Source organism: Odocoileus virginianus, chromosome 24 (genome assembly GCF_023699985.2).
Source record: "Odocoileus virginianus isolate 20LAN1187 ecotype Illinois chromosome 24, Ovbor_1.2, whole genome shotgun sequence".
NCBI lineage: Eukaryota > Metazoa > Chordata > Mammalia > Artiodactyla > Cervidae > Odocoileus > Odocoileus virginianus.
This window is the reverse complement of record NC_069697.1, coordinates 4,245,885-4,264,828: the sequence shown is the minus strand read 5'-3', so window position 1 is coordinate 4,264,828 and position 18,944 is coordinate 4,245,885. Positions and strand designations below refer to the sequence as shown.

Here is an 18,944-nt window from a genome sequence, read left to right as displayed (position 1 = left end):
CATGTAAAAAACAACGTAAAACTCAGTTACAAAAAAGATTGGGTTTCCGGCAGATGGGACAAATCAAGGCCAGCTGCCTAGATGGCTAAAACATTTTAAACTAATGTTTATGGGAAACGTATGTCCATTTCTATTTGTAGCTTTAACTGATTTTTAGGAACCAACTGGAGACTTTCTTCCTGGAAATGTTCCACTCTGGGACAAGGACAGATTTTGTCTTGTTTTGTTTTTCTGTTCTTTTCCTCCATATGACATCAGTATAAGTTCTAGATATCACAGAACTAATTTGGGTGTATATGAAGAAACATGCTTACTGGGTGGCTCAGTGGAAAAGAATTCCCCTACAATGCAGGCGATGTGGGTTCAATCCCTGGGTTGGAAGATTCCCTGGGTTGGAAGATACCCTGGAGGAGGAAACGGGAATCTGCTCTAGTATTCTTGCCAGGAAAACTCCATGGACAGAGGATCCTGGCAGGCTACAGTACATAGGGTCACAAAAGGGTCGGACACAACTGAGTGACTGACATGAATGCATGGAGAAACCACACTAAACAAAATAAAATGAAAACCTCAAAAGGACCTAAAGGCCCACAGTCAAGCAGAAAATCCTAAATAAACCCTCAACTTTGGTCTTGGATTTTACAGATACCAATGATACAGGAAACCATAAGCAACATAAATAACTGAGGAAGAATATCAGTACGTGTTCCACAGGGTCCTCACATAATCCCACCCAACCCCCTTGTAGAGATCCTAACAAGTACTGTGGTCACGCGTTGTTATTATACAATATAGCATCTTCGTCTCACCCATGTTCATAGCTGTAATCAGCTGGATAATTTGTAATTATCCAAAATGTGCCTTAGAAGACTTTCTTTAGAGATCATAGAAACATTCTCTGTTTGCAAAGACAGAAATTCAAGACAGACAAAACACAAACTGCACACACAAATCCTAGCATCCAAAGAAACAGATAAACCCGTTCACAAACCGAGCAGTAAAGGTCCAACAACTCTTTCCACTCTCCAACAGGATACCCAACTCAAGCACAAGACAGTCTGAAGAAAAAGGCCCAAATGGAGAGGAAATGAAATTTCTGTCTGTAAACACCGGAGTGACCTACCCTTCTGTATGAGGCCTGTTGGCCACTCCCATGTGTTGATTGCTTGCTCCACCTGCCAGGGACTTCCCTGGTAGTCTAGTGGTTAAGACTCCGTGCTCCCAGTGCTGAGGGCATGGGCTCGTTCCCGGGTTGGGGAACTAAGATCCCGCATGCCTCATGGCATGACAAAAAAACTAATAAATGAGGGAACTAAAATTTAAAGAGATATCACTTGCCCTGTTCCAACTGCCAAGTGTGGGGGCAGCCAGTACTGCTTTGGGGAATTTTGAAGACAATATCCTCCAGATAGGAGGTCCCAGCATCTGCTAGGACCTTACCAGAAAATTCCCAAGCCAGGCCGGCTAGCCAAGGAGTAGCAAGGATTCTGGCTGGCTGTATCAACATTTGTCACCTAGTCCAAGCTCATACTGCTTGTCACACAACAGGGCAAAAAATCAAAAGAGGAACTGTTAGTGCAAGGAATGGTGACTTTATTTGGAAAGCCAGCAGACTGAGAAAATGGTGAGCTCCTGTCTCACAGGACCGTGTTGCCTGAGTTAGAATTCAGGCCTCTTTCTGCTAAAAGGTGGCAGGGGGCAAGGTGGGGGGTAAAGTCAAGCATTTCCTAGTTCCCATTAGTCTCTAGAGAAGGAAATGGCCACCCACTCCAGTACTCTTGCCTGGAAAATCCTATGGACGGACAAGCCTTACAGGCTACAGTCCATGGGGTTGCAAAGAGTCAGACACGAATGAGCAACTTCACTTCAACTATTAGTCTCTGGAGGGAATGTGTTCATTTCTTTGCACCTGCAGTCATTCACAGCTGGGCCTGGCCATGATGTTTTCTGGGAGGCAAAGTTCTCAGAGGGGGGCTATTTTGTATAATTCAAGCTGATGAGCAACATTACTTTAATGATTAACCTGAAATAGAAAACAAGATTTCTCCTTTATTTCAGAGTCAGTGACAGAGACATCCTTTAAAGGGGGATCTTGCATGTCTGAAGCAAAATCCTGGAGCAATACTCCACCCTGTGTGACAGACATGAGGCAAGACATGGTGGTCGTCTTTGCTGTGGGATGGGGAGGGATTGGCAGGGGGTGGGGGGAAGTTACCAGTTATAAAGGGAATGGGCCTTAGGTTGGCTCTTTGGTTACCAGGGAAACTAGCAGAGGAGCACCTCTTTTTGTCCTTTTGATAAGGTATTCCTAGTCTCTAGAGCTATCACAATCTGGGCCTGGGGCATGTAAGTATGTAGGCAAGCACTGATAAGGATCTACCAGCAAGAGGAAAGGCCAGTCTTGTGAGTAGGGTGAAGGTAAAGCAGAGACTGAATGATCAGGGGATGCACAGAGAGAAAGTGAACAACCATGTAGGGTGAATTGTCAGATATTATCATAAAACATGATGAGCCACAGAAAAAACAACATATCCTCAAAATTCCATTATAATGCCCTCAAAGTCTTTTGTCATTTACAGAAAGTTACTGTTTCACTCAGAAGTTTTTGTAAAAGTGTTTCTGCAAAAATATTTCATCTTCAGAGAAATTCATGGAAAGGATTTTGACAAGTACTGGTTTCTGTTAAGGTTAAGATCATAAAATTGAATTGGGTAAAACTTGCAGAAGTAATGAAATAACTAGATTCAAGCAGAACAAGTATTAATTACATCAGACTGAACAAACTGGTGACAATGATTATAACTTTTATGACATTTTGTTTTAAACTTTGCCAGTTCTTTTATATTATGCTTTTCTAAATTCAAGGAAGCTTCTCTCAAGCCATCTATGTCTTGCAACATTTTGGTAAAGTATACCCTAGTAAACAAAGATGAAATATTTACTTTTTCTCTCTACCTGATCCCTCTTGAATTTGGAAACCCTTAAGTATTCTTTTCATGGCTATAGAGTTAGTTATTTGCATAAGTTCATTAAGAATCTGGTCACTTATAACAGGACACAGTTGAAAATATTTGCTGTATTACCGACAAGGACAGAGTAAAGGGACAAGTAGGTGATTAGTTAACCCCGTTGGGGACCTGTAAGTAGAAATTGTATGGGAGAGATCCTGTAAGTTAAAGAATGACTCTAGAGAGCTGTTTGCTTTACCACACAACCAAGCAGGCTTGCTTAGCAATGAAACCACGAAACGGAAGCACGAGACATGACCCCAAACAATAATGCAACGGTGGCATGAGACCCACATCCTGCCCAGCGGGCTCAGTAAGTTAATACTGTCTGCCCACATGATAAACGATAACCTGTGGACCTAACTTGAATACGTACGGAAAAGAAAACGCCCTGCTCAGTCAGGAGGAGGGACTGTTGATCAAAGCGTGACTTCTGCTCAAGAAAGACAAAGAAGGCCTCCTCCCCTCCCCACTTTTCCTTTGATTATAAAACTATAGCCCAGCAAGTTCTCGGGGCGTGGCATTTTTCACCTGCCCACTTGTAAACCTCACAAGCATTCTACTCTAACAAATCACTTCTTATCTATCACTTTGCCTCTCTCTGATTTCTTTTCTGCACTGAGACATAAAGGACCACAGTACCAGAACTTTTCAGAGCCCCTGAAATGACCCAAGTGGTTTCATTACCAAGGGTTTGACTGGATTGTCATATTTGAGAGAGAGAAGCATAAACTCAGATATGACCAGACAGCTTTAAGAAACTGAGGTTGGCTTTATGGAGACAATAAAGCTTCTTGGAAAAGTCAACCCAGCACTTTGCTTCAGCAAAGCAGTCTTAAAAAGATCTTATATAGTCATTATAAATTATCAGGGCAACTTTAGTGAAAACAAATTAGTTTTACTAAGATTATGTTTGATAAAAAATGGGGATGATAGTAGAGAGAAAATTAATGTTTGTACTTTTCTCTCTATTAGATTCTAATCCTGTTAATTTTGTCTTTGAGATTTTGTATGTATTTGTAAAGTGGACTGAATCCTGAATTTTAATTTCCTCAGATATCTGGATTCTCCAAACTAATGGTTCTGATTTGTTCCCACACTTCTGATTTGGAATCTGTAAGAACAAAGACTGACCTTGATCTCCTTGAAGGGACCACACCAGGTCCTCCCCACTATCTAGATGGCCGCCAGACTTCAGGGGCTTGAGCCTTGGGTACACATTTCGCAGAGAAAGACTTCATTTGACATCTGCTGTGGTGCAAATGCTGGAGACCTTCAGATCAAATTGATTAGGAAGAGAAGCAGCTGACAACAATGTAGACTGCTTCCTTCCAAGGCACTAGTGCTTTCTTCCTCAAGCAGAGCAAACCGTGTCAAATTAGATTAGTAACTCACACTTCACTGTCACTTGCCCACAACTGCCTTACATAAGACCACAAAGCTCTGCAAAGTCAACTTGCAATAAGCCCTTCAGTTCAATTCAGTTCAGTTGCTCAGTCGTGTCCGACTCTTTGCAACCCCATGAATCCCAGCACGCCAGGCCTCCCTGTCCATCACCAACCCCTGGAGTTTTTAGTTTGCCGCAAACACCTGTCATCAGAGTTTGACTTTCTGCGCTGCGGGCACCCCAGCACGTTGCTCGATTATGATTTCTACTTACGATCTTTCCTATCTCAGTTATGTTACAGCCGAGTCTCCCAAATTCTCAGGTCAAGATCTAGGAGTCACCCTTGAAATATACCCAAAGTTCAACCATTTCTCAGCCATCAATCTTTACCTCTTACCTGGAATATGGTGGTGATTTCCTCAGCAGTCTCCTTGTATTCTCCCCTGCCCTTGCATTATATTCTCCTCCCAGCAGTCAGAATTATCCTTTTATGGTTTAACTCAGTTATGTCACCCCTCTGATCACTTGGAGATGAGTAACACGTGGGAACTGCTTCCGCATTGTTTCCATTTTTGCTGGCCATGGGGCACAGACGTGTACAGCTTCTGGGGGCTGCAGTTTAAGGGTAGCTTTCTAGACTTCCTGACAGCCAGCAGTTGTAGAAAAATCCCGTTGCTAGCATTTCTTACACAGAATCAGCCAGATCTGGGCATTGCTCTAGGACTGTTTTGACAGCACCCTAGTCCATTCTGTCAGCTACATTATTTGCTGTAATAAATACTTTCTCTGCTTAACCTTGTCAGAGTGGCTTATTCTGTATCCACCAAAGAATTCGGACTCTGTTTTTGGCCCTGCCTAGTGGCTTGTGGGTTCTTAGCTTCCCAAACAGGAGTTGAACCCAGGCCCTGGGCAGTGGAAGCCCTGATTTCTAACTACCAGACCACAGAGAATTCCCAGGAATCTTGGCTTTTTGAAAAGGAAAACCAACACCTGTCAGTCCTCCTCAGAAGAGCCCCTCCAGCTGTCACCCTGTTGGTGTACTTCTTTCAGTGTTTTGTGTTCATATATATACAGTCACATACATATATATGTTTTTTAATATATATATGAAATACACATTCAGGAATTTGTTAAATGCGGGCAGAATTTTGATTCTGGGAAAAACTGAGGGTCAGAAGGAAAGGGTACAACAGAAGATGAGACGGTTGGATGGCATCACTGACTCAATGGACATGAGTTTGAGCCAGCTCCAGGAGATAGAGAAGGACAGGGAGGCCTGGCGTGCCGCAGTCCATGGGGTTGTAAAGAGTCGACAGGACTTAGTGACTGGACAGCTACATATGCAGAAACGTGTTAAATGTGGGCATAATTTCATGCAATTTAGTATGTTGTTTTTTTTCTCTACTTACCACTATTTCGTAAGTACATTTTTGGTCATGATGACTTTTCATAAAGATTTTGAGGGCTGTACAATGTTTCCTCAAATCATTATGAGTGCCTCATAACAGTACATAACAAATTATTGTTGGCCATTCAGATTCTTTTTTATTTTTCTTTATTATAAATAATGTTGCTGTGGATATCTTTATATATAAGCCATATATAGTAGGATTGATTCATAGAAATAGAATTACTGAGTAACAAGATATGAGTGTTTTAAAGATTCCACATAGAGAATGTCCAATTACCCTCAGAATTTGTACTAACTTGCACTTCCATCATTATCATATGGGCGTTAAGACCGTATAGTGTCTTTATAATTTATTTATTTTTTATTGAAGGATAATTGCTTTATAGAACTTGTTTTCTGTCAAACCTCAACATGAATCAGCCATAGGTGTACATACGTCCCCTCCCTTTTGAACCTCCCTCCCATCTTCCTCCCCATCCCACCCCTCTAGGTTGACACAGAGCCCCTGTTTGAGTTTCCTGAGACACACAGCAAATTCCCGTTGGCTATTTTACACATGGTAATGTAAGTTTCCATACATCTCACCCTCTCCTCCCCTCTCCCCATGTCCACAAGTCTATTCTCTATGTCTGTTTCTCCGTTGCGTCCCTGCAAATAATTTCTTCAGTACCATTTTTCTAGATTCTGTATATATGCATTAGAATATGATGTTTATCTTTCTCTTTCTGATTTACTTCACTCTGTATAATAGTTCTAGGTTCATCCACCTCATTAGAACTGACTCAAAGGTGTTCTTTTTTTGGCTGACTAATATTCCATTTTGTATATGTACCACAATTCTTTATCCATTCATCTGTCGGTGGACATCTAGGTTGCTTCCATGTTCTAGCTATTGTAAATAGTGCTGCAATGAACAATGGGATACATGTGTCTTATTCAATTTTGGTTTCCTCAGGGTATATGCCTGTGAGTGGGATTGCTGGGTCATATGGTTGTTTTATTCCTAGTTTTTTAAGGAATCTCCATACCGTCTTCCATAGTGGCTGATTTTTCATTGTTAGTATATAGACATGCAAGTGATTTCTGTGTACTGATTTGTATCCTGCAACTTTGCTAAATTCACTCATTAGCTCTAGTAATTTTCTGATACTATCTTTAGCGTTTTCTATGTACGGTATCATGTCTTCTGCAAACATTGAGAGCTTTACTTCTTCTTTTCCAATCTGGATTCCTTTTATTTCTTTTTCTTCTCTGATTGCTGTAGCTAGGACTTCCAGAACTATGTTGAATAATAGTGGCGAAAGTGGATACCCTTGTCTTGTTCCTGATATTAGGGGGAATGCTTTCAGTTTTTCACCATTGAGAATAATGTTTGCTGTAGGCTTATCATATATGCCCTTTACTTGTTTAGGTAGGTTACTTTTATGCCCATTTTTTGAAGAGTTTTAATCATTAATGGGTGCTGAATTTTATCAAAGGCTTTGTCTGTACCTTTTGAAATGATCATATGGTTTTATCTTTCAGTTTGTTAATATGGTATATCATATTGATTTATTTGGGTAAGGGCCATATAGTATCAGAGCTATATGTTTTATGTACCTGTTGTGCATATTGTCAAAGAGAACCAGTGCCAGACATTAGTTAAGGCAGTAAAAATAGATTTAATTCAGAAACTATTGCAATAGGGGAAAAGAAACTAGTTTTTTTCTGTTGTTTTAATTTACCCTTTCTTATTGGAGATTGAATTATTTTTTACATATTAATGTATCTATCATTTTTAAAAAATTCTGTTCTCATTTAGGTTGCTACTTAACATTGAGCAGAGTTCCCTGTGCTCGACAGTAGGTCCTTGTTGGTTATTCATTTTAAATACAGCAGTGTGCGCCTGTCAATCCCAAACACCCTAACTATCCCTTCTTCCTACCCTTCTACCCTGGTAACCATAAATCCATTCTCTAAGTCTGTGAATCTCTTTCTGTTTTGTAAATAAGTTCATCTGTATCATTTTTTAAAGGTTCCCAATATAAGCAATATGATACGGTATTTGTCTTTCTCTCTCTGACTTCACTCAGGATGACAATCTCTAGTTCTACCCATGTTGCTGCAAATGGCGTTATTTCATTCTTTTTAATGGCTCAGTAATTTTCCATTGTATATATGTATCACATCTCTTTATTTATTCCTCTGTTGATGGACATTTAGTTTGCATTCATGAAGAGACTTCAGTTTAGCACTGGGTTCAGTTCAGAACAAGGCAGCCAAAACTTATAGCAAGGAACAGAGTTGGTGCAGGGCAGGGGAGAGATTTGGAGGATGGAAAATTACTAGTAGCAGGCCAGAGTGATCAAGTATCAAGGGTGGGAGAGGAGATATTTGATGAGCTATTAAGAGCAATCAGATCTAAAGAGTGGCAGAAATTTTCTCTAAACTGATTAGGTAGGATTTTCCCCAAAATTGGTCTAAGCACAATTGACAAGGATGGAGAGAAGTGTGCAAAGTCAAGGCCCTCCATCAGGAACAGGGTTTAGAGAAGTCTGCCTAAGAGTTTGCTTAGGAAGGGTGTCTTATTAATATGCACATTTGATTACTTCCTGTTTTGTCTTCCTTTCTACACTAGATTTTAACTTATCATCTCAACTTTAGCTGACTTTGATGCATATTTTGCTCAAAAAGAAGGCCACAGTGGAATTTCTAAATTTTGCCTTTGATTGTATTACATGACAAGAGAGACAGAACGTAAACAGTTATTAGCACTGGGATCAGTTCTGCTCATACTTAAACAGAGCAGCCACTTTTAAAAGTATGAATTCAAAGATGATGTTAAGATAAGAACTGAGTAACATACATTTTTTAAACTCTCATAACTGAGGGGCTTCTCAGGTGGTGCTAGTGGTGAAGAACTCGCCTGCTAATGCAGGAGATGTAAGTGACATGGGTTTGATTCCTGGGCTGGGATGATCCCCTAGAATAGGGCATGAGAACCCACTCCAGTAGTTTTGCCTGGAGAATTCCATGGACAGAGGAGCCTGGCAGTCTACAACCCATAAGGTGACAAAGAGTCGTACTCGACTGAAGTGACTTACAGCTCAAACAAAGCTACAATTGTCTATCTATAACTATTTCTAAATATTTCTTTAGCACACTTGTTTCAGAGAAGAAACATTTACTGAAGGTTCACGTCCTCTTGTGCTTCCTAAATGGTCTAAATATGAGTTAACTCAACTTCAGCATGAAAAGCGGTCTGGTACTTCCCTTTCTGCTTCTCTTTGGAGTAACGCTGTTCTGATTTCGTAAGGCAAGAGAGAAGTTCTTACCGTGCACTCCATTAAGCTCCTTCAGGGTCTCTCTGCTGGGGTGACCTCAGAGAATGACTCATATATTTCAGTGGTTATGCTACTAGTTTCTTCCCACTTGAGCAAAGATCTCTGTACACACAGCAGACTGTGTAGGAAAATCAGATGCTATGTGGAGAGGCTGAGAGAGCTGGTGTGCAGTTTTATGGCACTGTGTCTTTATTCTCTGCCTTTAGCTTCTGCACCACCCAAGTCTGGGGAAGCCTAATAACTGCATGCTGGACTATTCCTCTTAGTCCAAGAGGCATCTATCTTCTGTCAGTTCACTATGGTCCACTAACAAGACAGAGATCTACGACCCTTCACCTTATACTTTTTGCAGTATGGCATAGTGTGACCTGGCATGCTCTCAGTTAATGTTTAGTTCATTACGGTCCTGGAAACTATGTACTATTAGCCACACTTGGGCGCCAGCATTAAGTAAGTTGCTCAAGTTCACACAGTTAGTAAATGAAAGAAGTGAATTAAACTCAGATTTATCTCTCTTCTTCACACGGATGACTCACATACCTTGGTGTGCATTAGAATGTCCACACGGTAACAACTCATCACTGCTTTTAATCAACTTTCCCCAGTGTTTTAATCAGCAGAATTTTATTTCTCACAGTTTTGGAGACTGAGATGTCCCACCAGCTGGGTGCCAGCTGATTCAGCTCCTGGTGAGGCCCTCTTCCTGGCTTGTAGAGGGTCACCTTCTCAAAGTGTCCTCACATGCTGGAGAGGGAGAAAAAGAGAGAGAGTAGACACTGATCCCATCCTGGGGACCCCATCTTCATGACCTCATCTAAACTGAATTACTTCCCCAAAGTAATTATCTCCTAATACCGTCAAATTGGGGGTTAGGGCTTCAGCATGTGAATTTGGAGGGTTCACATTCAGTCAATACACCCTCTAATTCAGAATCTCCACCTCAAATCATACTAAGTAAACAGAAGCCTACTTGGCTATTGAAAAAGATGAGCTCTGGAGCTACCGTACTTTTAAGAGCTTGGTCTTTAAATCTGTGCTGTGTAGAGTTAGAACCACTAGCCACATGGGGCTAATGAGCACTTGAAATGTGGCTGATCTAAACTGAGATGCATCTGAAGTGTAAAACACACATCCAGTTTTAAAGACTTGGTATGAAACAAAGGATGAAAAACATCTTCTTTATACTTTTAATACTGATTATGTATTGAAATGACAATTTTTTCCCATTTTCATTTTAATTTTTTTTTCATTTATTTTTATTACTTGGAGGCTAATTACTTTACAATATTGTAGTGGTTTTTGCCATACATTGATATGAATCAGCCATGGATTTACATGTATTCCCCATCCCGGATCCCCCCTCCCACCTCCCTCCCCATCCCATCCCTCTGGGTCATCCCAGTGCACTAGCCCTGAGCACTTGTCTCATGCATCCAACCTGGGCTGGTGATCTGTTTCACACTTGATAATTATCTGTTTCAATGCTATTCTCTCAGATTATCCCACCCCTGCCTTCTCCCATAGAGTTCAAAAGTCTGTTCTATATATCTGTGTCTCTTTTTCTGTCTTGCATATAGGGTTATCGTTACCATCTTTCTAAATTCCAAAATATGCGTTAGTATACTGTATTGGTGTTTATCTTTCTGGCTTACTTCACTCTGTATAATGGGCTCCAGTTTCATCCATCTTATTAGAACTTATTCAAATGTATTACTCTTTTTAATGGCTGAGTAATATTCCATGGTGTATATGTACCATAGCTTTCTTATCCATTCGTCTGCTGATGGGCATGGTTGCTTCCATGTCCTGGCTATTATAAACAGTGCTGTGATGAATTAAATAAAGTTTATTATTAAAATTAATCTCACCTGTTTCTTTTTACTTTTTTAAAAATGTAGCTACAAGAAAATTCAAAATAACATGTGTGGCTTGCTTTTTATTTCTTTAGACAGTGATGTTTTAAGTAAATAACCTCATTAAGTAAGTAATGTAACAATAAGTAAGTAATATCATTAAGAAAGTAATGATGTTCAGTATGAATATACTAACACAGAATTATGCACTGGTAGAGTTAAGGAATACTATTACTGAGGAACTCTGTGTATAAAACTGTCATTACAAGAATATTTTATTTTTTGTAATTCTCCAAATAAATAATAAATTATATTTTTTTATCAACATGAGATTAAAATTAGAACTTGGGGACAATGCTAGTTTACTTCAAGTCAGAATGGTCTATGGATTCTGTCCTAACATATTCTTACATAACGGTTAAAATATAGCATCCTTATTATTCAAGCATTCATATTCAAGTCACTATAGTTACTGGGTGACATAGGTCTACAGCAGGCATAACAGACACAAATTTGTTAATAAACTTTATACATTACTTCCAATTCGAGCATTCCTATTTCCTTATCGCTAACACCTAATCCTTACACTTTCATTCTGCAAAAGAAAATTCCATTTAAATAATCTCCCACATTTTATTTTGAATTCTTGGTCCTCATTTAACATGTTTTCCTTAAACAGTCCTTTTCTGATACAGTACCAGTTACCCGAAAATAATTGACATGGTTACATTTTCAAAATCACTATAAATTCTAACAGGATATAAATGTACTTTCTAAATTAGTAAACATCCAGAATAAATATTAATAGATTAGTACCTATGTAGTGCTTACATTATACTGAGTAATGCTGCTAGATTTAGTCATTCATGAGTTAAATTTGTTAGGCATCTAAATATGACCTGAGTGTTTTCATGTAGGAATACAAGGTATAAATGGTCAAAGAGATAATGGAGCCAATAAAATCTTATAGCATTGAGACTTATCCAAAGTTTGCACTATTCTCATAGCTACACATTTCAGCCTAGTTAATTTCTCACTTCTGAGAAGGAAATTATCTTGAACTTGCTGTACCCTAAGGAAATGGTGGTTTCAACAGCAATTTAGCTACTTCCTCTAAATTTTTTTTCCTGGCTTTTTTTTTTTTTTTTTTTTGCACTTGCATTGCTAAAGCATCTTCTAAAACATTTTTTGTTAGGTGTGGTTCTGGGTAACTATGTTATGGTTTTTATTACAGGCATTATAAGATTATTTGATTTCTTAAAGTATGCATATATATATCTTTCATATAAATAAAATTTAAGAAACAAAAGTGTTTTTAAATGCTTTATTATCATTGTTGTGAGCAAAGGACAGTAAACTGTCCTTTGTCTCCAACCCACAAGTATTACATTTTCTGTAAGTATCCTTGACTAAGTTGTTAACTTGCTAGCAGGATACAGTCTCAGCCCTTTCATAATTTTTGACAGGAGTCCATTTCAAATTTTTTTCTTTATTCTTTGTTGGTTTTGGAAGTGGATTCATTTAAGAATTTGATCATTTCATCTAAATTGTTCAATCTAGTGACAAAAAGTTACTCGTGTCCATTTATCATTCTTTTAATTTCCCTAAATCTCTCGAAGTGTACGTTGTTTATTCCTGATACTGGTGATTTTAGTTTTCTCTCTCTGTTTTTTTGATCAGCCTTGCTCAATGCAGGTAAGCACAGCCAGGATGCCACAGGGTTAAAAGTCTCAGCCAACGTCGGGCTTGGAAAGCTGAACCAGGCATAAAAAAGGATGAAGAAATTTAACCTCTCAAATCAGAAACCAAACTCGGAGTTTGTCAGTGGGCAGTGTCTGAGGTCATCTGACATCTAGAATCAAAGCCAGCAAAGATGAAGTCAGACATGTGAATAAGTGTTTCTACGGAAGAGTTCTTCTGTGAGGAGGATACTGTCACCGCAAGATTATCACTGTCAACTTTAAGAATAAGTGTGGAGATAGAGGAGGTCACACTTAGATTTAAAATAGAAAGAAAACAAAAAACAGAACTAAAACATATACTATTCGTTATTTAAATTAAGACACCAGCCACCTGTGTTGAGTTGCAAAGGTGTGCCAATACTAAATCACTGATAAACATGATTTACTTCGTTAAGCTTGCGTGAGCAGCTAGCCCCGGGGGGAAGCAGTCCACTAACACAGCTGTTTTGTTTTGAGGTTGTTTTTGAGAAGAGGGAGGGTTGTACAAAACCTCATCTCCAGTGACTTAACTACAACGGGCTCTACTTTTTCTAACAGAAGTCCAAAGGCGGGGAGTCCAGAGCTGGTGCAGCAGAAACACAATTCCAGCCCTTCCTGTTTTTCTGCTCGATCATCTTTAGCACGTGGCCTTTCTACTCCTGCTTCTTATCTCGCGGTCACAAGACGGCTGCTCCAGCTATAGGTTCACATTCGCATTCCAAGAATGAAGAAAAAGACGGCAGGAAGGGATGGCGCCCGTATCACACTGGGGATACGATGAAGCTAGTTAGTTTCTGCTTTGTGTAGGAGGCTGAAAGATAAAGGCGACTTTAACCCAAGTTATTCAGAGAGATTTCAGCAGCCCCAGTCAGGGGCTTACTAGGGATTGCGTTGGGCCCCTTCAGAAGCTATGTGGGAGCCCTAACCCCGTGAGCCTCAGACTGACATTTGGAAATGGGGCGCTTGCAGAGCCTCAGGTTAGGATGAGCCTGTTCGGATGGACCCTAATTCAATATGACTAGTGTCCTCAGTGGCGGCTTCCCTGGTGGCTCAGACGGTAAAGCGTCTGCCTACAATGCGGGAGACCCGGGTTCAATCCCTGGATCGGGAAGATCTCCTGGAGAAGGAAATGGCAACCCACTCCAGTATTCTTGTGTGGAAAGTCCCACGGACGGAGGAGCCTGGTAGGCTATAGCCAGTCCGTGGGGTCGCCAAGAGTCAGACACGACTGAGCGACTTCACTTTCACTTTCAGTGTCCTTACTAGAAACGGGGAAGAGATACAGCGAGGGGAATGCCACGTGAAGACACAGAGGCAGACAGAGAAGCCGCATGAAGACGGAGGCAGAGGCTGGAATCATGCTGCCACCAGGCAGGGAATGACCCGGGCTACGAGATGCTGGAAGAGGGAAGGAAGCTTAATCTCCTTGAGGCGTCAGTGCGAGGCCGGCCCAACCTATCGGCCGACTTTGGACTGCTGGTCTCCAAAAACGTGAGAGAACAAAGTTCTCCTGTTCTAAGCCACCCAGTTTGTGGTATTTTGTTACAGCAGTCCTGGGAAGCTAATACAGCCTCCAACGTGGATATGAGGGACGCTAATTCTTGAGTTCCAGAACTTGAGAGGACAAAAATAAAATAGAACCTGCCTAGAGGAAAGTTTTCTTGGGTATTGGCAACATAAACATCCTGTAAAGCCATCAGAAGTACAAATGGCAAAGAAATAATTAAAGTACTGAGATTTTTACAATAGGGCATAGTTTTTAAGTTATTATATTTACAGAAATACTGTTTTTACTTGCTTTTAAGTTATATAAATAGTTCAACAGAACACCTAAGGCTGCAATTATAATCTATTTTTTAAGGAGAGGTAAATATTTCATACATGTTTAATAAAACTGATGTTCATAATTTTATTAGAGTATAAATAATAAATTTAGCATTAAAATAGGTACAGAATAACTTTTACTCAAAAGTCCCTTTGACATTAAATAAACTATTAATTGAGACCATTAACTTATATTGAAGTCCTAATTATGCATAAATTAAAAGACTATTAAGCTGGAGTCAAATGTATACATATGTTTATATTACCTGGTTATAATACAGGAATGTATAATATCAAGACAGCAGGCATATTGAGGAAAATGCAAGAAATGTGGGGAAGAAGGCCTCAAGGAAGAAATAGAAAACATAGTAGAAAAGAAGCTGAGAGGTAGAATAAAACTAGTGTCACCTAGAGGAAAACAACTAAGAAATGAGTACAGAAATGCACTGAATAAACATGGGAATAAATCTAGAGTTGGAACACTGAGTTGAGAAGTGTCCATTTCCCCTAATTTTAATATACATTGAACACAATCATGGACATGACTGATCGACTGAACAACAATCATAACAATGATAATCCCAATCAAAGATACCAGTGAGGTTTGTTTGTAACTTGACAATATAATCCCAATTCAGAAGATTGGAAACAGCAAAAAAATTTTTTTGAAAAAAGAAAGGATAAGGAAAGAGTCCTCTGACAGAGCTGAGGAAATGTACTAGATTACTATATGTAAAAATAAGAAGAATCTTACCCGTTTAAGAATGAATTGACCTCAAACTCCTCATATTCATTCTAGTCCTCTTATTCTACCCTGAGCAGGAATATTAAACTTCATTAATCATACGTCATTGCACTGTTATTTGGAACAGAGCATTCAAAGGAAAAAAGAAAGTCATGATACACATGGGTGTGATTTCTATTTCTCTTCCATGCTTGGGGACCCCCCCCTTCGGGAGTTTGTAGCACTTCATCTTTAATCATGCAGGATGGGCCTGGGATGTACACGTGCTGTTTGCTTGCTTCTGTTTCCTCTGGCAAATAGCAGATGTGGATTTCGCTTTATCTAGTGGCAAGCTGAGATCTAGGGATATGCATCGAGGTGAGAAAGTGCACAGCTCATAGCTGGACATAGCTTGATCAAGCACACTCTGCTTCCGTAATGGGGACCTGGGGACAAAGTCTCTCTTAAAGAGTTCCTTTGCCCCCCCCGTGACTCTCACATAGCGAGGGAGGACACGCTGAGGGAGGCAGGAGCATGAGCTGGCTGTGGCAGCCCTAGGTCTCTGGGTTAACATCATCTTAGTGGTGTCAATACTGGGCTTCTCCAGACAGACACAACCAGTGGGACACACACAAGTACATAGAAAGGAACCCATTAGGATAGACTTACGTGAATACAGAGGTTGAGAAGTCTCCTGGCATGCCATCAGCAAGCTGGAGGTTCAAGAAAGCAGGCAGTGCAGGCTTAGACCAGGCCTGAAGGCCTGAGAACTGGAGAAGCCAATGCGGTAAGTCCCCGTCTGAGCGTGAGGGTCTGCGCACCAGGAGTGCTCATGTCTGAGGGCGGAGAGGAAGGAAGACCCGGCTCAAGAAGAAAGAGAAAATTTACCTTTCCTCCACTTTTTTTTTTGTTCTGTTGGAGCCCTCAGCAAATTGGATAACACTCACCCCCACTGGGGAAGGGATCTTTTCACTCAGCCTACCTATTCAAATCTTCTGGACATACCTTCTCAGCATGCGTGCTCAGTCATGTCCGACTCTTTGCGACCCCATGGACTATAGTCAGCCAGGCTCCTCTGTCCATGGAATTTTCCAGGCAACAATACTGGAGTGCGTTACCATTTCTTCCTCCAACCCTCCAACAGAAACACCCAGAAATAATGTTTCACCTGCTATGTGGGCATCCCTTAGCCCAGGCAAGCTGACACATGAAGTTAACCATCATCTCAGTATAATCCATTTCTTACCAATAACCTAACTAGACAGATCAGAAATAAAATAAAGAATCCAAAAAATTGCAAGTGTTTGTAAGAATTTAATACATGGCAGCATTTTTACCAAACTATATTTTCTTGAAAACAGAGAAGAAAATATGTGAGATGGTAAGAAGGGTGGAGAAACTCTTCATATTCTACACACACTTCAAAGATCCCTAATTCACATTTAGCCTATTAAAGTCTCAGAGATTCCTATAGTATACAGTAAAGAAGTCTGTTTAACTTTTTAAATTCAGCATTTTCAAGTGTTTTAATTTCAAATCAAAATGAAATGGAGTCAGAGAAAGGTCCAGAGGAGACCAATGAGCAAAGCAGAAGGGACTTAGGACCTGCTGTCTTCTCCTATCAACTGGTCACTTGTAGAAATCTCACACTTGAACAGTACTAGACTTTGTTAGCCCTTCTTAATGGGACTTATGCGGACACGGGGCAAAAAGGAAGAACTTTCTCCCATGTCCCCGTGAAGTTGGAACTGACCTCAAGTAGTAGGGAAACTCTTTTGAGCAGGAACACCAATAGCCACTGTTATCCATGTATGTGTCAGAAAGAACACAAGCATCCAATAAAAGGAGACAGGTAATATAAAGAGCATTCACATAGTGGACATTTTTGCAGCCATTAAAAAGTATTTAGATGCATGTTATTAATACGAGACAAGAACACGTAGCACATGGGGACTTCTTTCCCAAGAAGGGCATTGTCAGGCAGTAAGACTGGTCTCTCCGGTGGGAACAGGACGGGCCTGAGAACCTGGAGTATGCTGTGTTTCACAGGCTCCACTAATGCCCTGCCATGTCACTGTTGATCCAAAATGAGTCAGGATTTTTCCTCCCTTGAATTGCGATAACAGAATTCCCAGCCATTTTCTGAAAATGTAAGTTTAGATTATCCATGTTCACAAAGCTTCAGCAACTCTCACTCTTGACCAAGATTCAGAAACAGAACCTCCTCATGGGCTCCCATTTTACTGTTTTTTCTTCATTACATCTCTGCTTTCATAAAAAAATCAGCTTTGTTTTTAATCTGATTCATGGCTTCTAAACCAATCATCATAGCACCCTGTTATGCCAAGACTATACTTTTTATACAGGACTTAAAAACCATCTACAAAAGTAATGCTATTTTATGTGAAAAATGTAGTTATTTACATAATGTAAGACACTTTCAGATCTTTACCTTGTATTTAGGAACTTGGCATACACTTCAATTGTTGTTAGTTGCTAAGTCGTGTCTGACTCTTTTGTGACCTCGTAGCCTCTGGCTCAGGGATTTCCAGGCTCCTCTGTCCATGGGATTTCTCAGGCAAGAATATTGGAGTTCTTCTCCCCTTCTCCAGGGGAGCTTCCCAACCTAGGGATCGAACCCATATCTCCTGCATTTCAGGCAGATTCTTTACCCCTGAGCCATCAGGGAAACCCAAATATTTAATAGGTCTAGATGATGTAAGTACTAATAAAGATGAACTACTGAATTCAATTTTATGAGAGCAAGTTTACTGCATGGAATTATGTTTTCAACAGCCAACAGTAAAATCACTGATATCACTTATCGTCAAGTTCATGTGTCCTCCTACTGCCATTTAAGTGTAAGACTCAAGATAGCATTGGATCCCTAACATTTTGTCAATATTTATTGACTAAGTGTACTGAGTCTTTCACACTCTTTTTCAAGCCCTTAGTCAAATCAAGGGCAAATAGAAAACCAACTTGGTATCACAATATCATCTCTGTCCCCTTTACTATCTGAAAGTTTTCCCTACAGAAATATATCCGTATGGATATGAAGTCTGTGTGTCATTTCCATTGGCTGCCTCTCTGCACAACTGCTATAATAACAATGTAAATGGACCGACAGATAAACAAGGCACAAACACTTGAGAACATCAAACAGTTTTCACTCATGTAAAGGACACAAAAGAATTTTAGGATATATGGCAGAGAGCAGCAACACTCTCCAGGATCAAAGAGTGAAAACTTCTAGTGCTAAGCCTCACCAGCAGATGTATGATTGCAGAGGTTAAAATATAACTGACGGAAGGACTAGAAGTCTATCTGTTTTCTTCTGGCCTAGTCACATACTGGCGTGTACCTGCACGTAATGCAGTATAGACACTTGCTGGAGATGACCTTACCAGGGTCAGGAGCATTTCTGTATTTTTAGTTTTATAGTACTGAACAGAATACACAGTGCTTTAATAAGGAATCAAATGCTCATCCATCACCCCAGCCTATCCATGCTAGAATATCTGGTTAAAGTACTTTCCTGACCTCAGTGCCATGGAAAAAGAACAACTGTAATTTCCCCACACATCTCTGGGATTCATACTAATAATCCCTTGAGCGAGTCGAAGGAGTTCACCTGTGGCTTGCATATTAAAAATAAAAACAAGCATTCTAAGTACATAGGCTGTGTGGTTC

The 18,944-nt window shown here is 40.1% G+C and overlaps 1 protein-coding gene across 3 annotated transcripts in view; it reads right to left on the bottom strand.

Annotated features, from left to right (window-relative positions):
• The window catches only part of GLIPR1 (GLI pathogenesis related 1), a 75,115-nt gene extending 70,261 nt beyond the window's left edge, over nucleotides 1–4,854 (bottom strand). Inside the window, exon 1 of one of the 3 annotated variants that reach the window (XM_070454227.1) lies at nucleotides 4,793–4,854. The gene's annotated coding sequence lies outside the window, so the exon portion shown is untranslated. Of the gene's footprint in view, nucleotides 1–991; nucleotides 1,084–1,123; nucleotides 1,238–4,792 lie in introns of those variants that run through there. The other 2 variants (XM_070454226.1, XM_070454224.1) reach the window with 2 other exon arrangements.
• Nucleotides 4,855–18,944: the final 14,090 nt, after the last annotated feature.